Below are 3,296 nucleotides of genomic sequence, written 5' to 3' on the forward strand. Positions count from 1 at the left end.
CCAGCCCTGGGCATCTGCCTCTTCCCTTTTGAGGACAGAGGGCAGGCAAGGCTGTGACCAAGTGTTCGTGACCAGGCTTTGCCCAATAGAAACATGGTAGCCTTGGGCAAGTTATTTAATCTCTTGAGTCCTTTTCATCTGCTGGATCCATGGAATTGTGTTGAGCAAGGACAGAATATGAGTGAAGCTGATTTGTAAGCCATGATGTACCATACACAAGAAAGGGGCAATGAACATATAGAGAAAAAACACTGGTCTCAGACTCTGAGATCTGGTTTTGAGATCTGTCTCTGCTATATATAGTGTGTGATGTTTGCACAAGTTGGTTACCCTTTCTAGGTCTTCAATAATATCTGTAACCTTTCCAGCATCATGAGGGATTGTTAAGAGGATGCCTAGCAAGGGCCTTGTGGTCCTTAGCTTATTTGATGGGCTGTTTTTACTGAGTGGTTTCTGGGGCTCAGGAGAGGGGATAGGATCAGGTGGATGTTAGTGGTGGAAACAAAGCCACCTGACTGGGCACCCTCACATGGACCTTGTATGGTTGTCAGGAGCTCTGGACCGACAGCTGGAGGCCAACAATCCCTACAGGTGGTGCTCAGGGTGACGCACTGACAGTGAGCGGGTGTTTTCCAGTTGCTGGCCTCCGATGCCTGTCTAGGGACAGCAGGATGGCTGCGCAGGGCTCGCCGCGCTTCCTCCTGACCTTCGACTTTGCTGAGACTATCGTGGACGAAAACAGCTCCCAGAGAGCCTGCGTGCCACCTACCGCGAGGGCTTCTACAACGAGTACATGCAGTGCGTCTTCCAGTACCTGAGTGACCAGGGCGTGCGGCCGCGAGACCTGCGCGTGGTCTACGAGTCCATCCCGCTGTCGCCCGGCATGGGCGAAATGCTGCAGTTTGTGGCCAAGCAGGGTTCCTGCTTTGAGGTTATTCTCATCTCAGACGCCAACACCTTTGGCGTGGAGAGCGCGCTGCGCGCCGCCGGCCACCAAGGCCTGTTCCGCCGCATCTTCAGCAACCCTTCCGGGCCCGACGCTCAGGGGCTGCTGGCGCTGCAGCCCTTCCACTCACACAGCTGCGCGCGCTGCCCCGCCAACATGTGCAAGCACAAGGTGCTCAGCGACTACCTGCGCGAGTGGGCCCACGACGGCGTGCACTTCGAGCGCCTTGTCTACGTGGGCGACGGCGCCAACGACTTCTGTCCCATGGGGCTGCTGGCCGGTGGCGATGTGGCCTTCCCTCGCCGCGGCTACCCCATGCACCGCCTTATCCAGGAGGCACAGAAGGCTGAGCCCAGCTCCTTCCGCGCCAGCGTGGTACCCTGGGAAAATGCCACCGAAGTGCGCCTCCATCTGCAACAGGTGCTGAAGACGTGCTGAGGACGCGGCCTGCAGGGGGCGCCCAGCGGGAAGGGGGCCAGGAGGCTGGGGACAGGGAAAGACAAACCTAGTTTTATTAATCCCTTTCCCTTTCGTTTTGGTGGGTCCCTCCAGGAATTTCGGGAATCCGGAGCTCGTCCATTTGGGGGCTGGATGAGAGAGTTCGGAGCTGTCCCCGTCTATGCAGTTAACCCAGCTTGGCTGTCTCCCCCAGTTCCACTGCAAGCGAATTCTAGAGTTTGGCCCCACCAGGGTGGTGTGCAGACCCAAGCAGGCAGCAGTATTTTTCAGAAATCTTGCCCCTTCCCAACTGGGGGGAAGAGGTTGCCTGGCAGGGTAGAGAAGGAACATCTCCCACTGTGTTGCATTAACTGTTGCCTTGGGCCACATGATTTCCTTCCCCTAGACTTCTGTCAGGAGGACCCAGGTCCTGAAATTCCTCCCCCCGCCCCTTCAGCCCCGGACTCCCCGCGGAGAGATGGTGCTCTCCACCGACGCCAGTCTCAGGCCTAGGTCTTGCTTTACCTTCTGTGACCCTACACTACACTCCTGCCTCCCCCCGACGCACGCTGTCAGTGTCGCCACAGGAAGAAATCTCAGAGGGAACAATCGCCTCCTGGTGGTGGAATGAGGTAGCACACTGTCCAGGGCTCGGGTCCAGCCAGCCAGGGACCTCAGAAAACGCGACGACGTCTCCTCCTCGCACCCCAGCCTCTTCTATGCAGCAAGAAACCAGGGACTTAACCAAAGTCGCCCCGCCGACTGGACCCTCTGAACCCCTCCCCTCCCGTATGGAACAGAAAGCCATGATGTTTTAAAAGCAGAGCCAGTGAAACCCAAAAAAACAACAACAAAAAAAAGGGGGGGCGAGCAGGGCCGGGGGGCTGGTGGCGCGCGCCTGTCGTGGCTGTCACCTCCGTGCGCGCACGTGTCCCTTCCCTCTGGTCCTGGCGGCAGGGAGAGGGAAGATGAAGGCACGTGGGTGCTCTCGGGGCCCTTGCGCTCTTTCCTTCAGACAAAAAAAAAAAAGAATAAAAGGGAGAGGGTTAAATTCAATAAAATTAGACATGGAGAAGTAAGTTGCAACTGACATCACAGAAATACACAGGATTGTAAGAGAATACAGGAAGCAAATATTTGCCAATGAAATGGACAACTTAGAAGTAATGGACCAATTATTCATTTCAGTTCAGTTCAGTCGCGCAGTCGTGTCTGACTCTTTGCAACCCCATGAATCACAGCACGCCAGGCCTCCCTGTCCATCACCAACTCCCAGAGTTGACTCAAACTCATGTCCATCGAGTCGGTGATGCCATCTCATTTTCTGTCGTCCCCTTCTCCTCCTGCCCCCAATCCCTCCCAGCATCAGGATCTTTTCCAGTGAGTCAACTCTTCACATGAGGTGACCAAAGTACTGGAGCTTCAGCTTCAGCATCAGTCCTTCCATGAACACCCAGGACTGATCTCCTTTAGGATGGACTGGTTGGATCTCCTTGCAGTCCAAGGGACTCTCAAGAGTCTTCTCCAACACTACAGTTCAAAAGCATCAATTTTTCGGCGCTCAGCTTTCTTCACAGTCCAACTCTCACATCCATACATGACCACTGGAAAAACCATAGCCTTGACTAGATGGACCTTTGTTGGCAAAGTGATGTCTCTGCTTTTCAATATGCTATCGAGGTTGGTCATAACTTTCCTTCCAAGGAGTAAGTGTCTTTTAATTTCATGGCTGCAATCACCATCTGCAGTGATTTTGGAGCCCCCAAAAATAGTCTGTCACTGTTTCCACTGTTTCCCCATCTATCTCCCAAGAAGTGATGGGACCAGATGCCATGATCTTAGTTTTCTGAATGTTGAGCTTTAAGCCAACTTTCTCACTCTCCACTTTCACGTTCATCAAGAGGCTTTTTAG

The 3,296-nt window shown here is 54.1% G+C and overlaps 1 pseudogene; it reads left to right on the forward strand.

Moving 5' to 3' along the window:
• The first annotated feature begins 515 nt into the window (after positions 1 to 515).
• On the forward strand, positions 516 to 1,923 carry LOC122435519 (annotated as a pseudogene).
• Positions 1,924 to 3,296: the final 1,373 nt, after the last annotated feature.

Source organism: Cervus canadensis, chromosome X (assembly GCF_019320065.1).
Source record: "Cervus canadensis isolate Bull #8, Minnesota chromosome X, ASM1932006v1, whole genome shotgun sequence".
Lineage (NCBI taxonomy): Eukaryota > Metazoa > Chordata > Mammalia > Artiodactyla > Cervidae > Cervus > Cervus canadensis.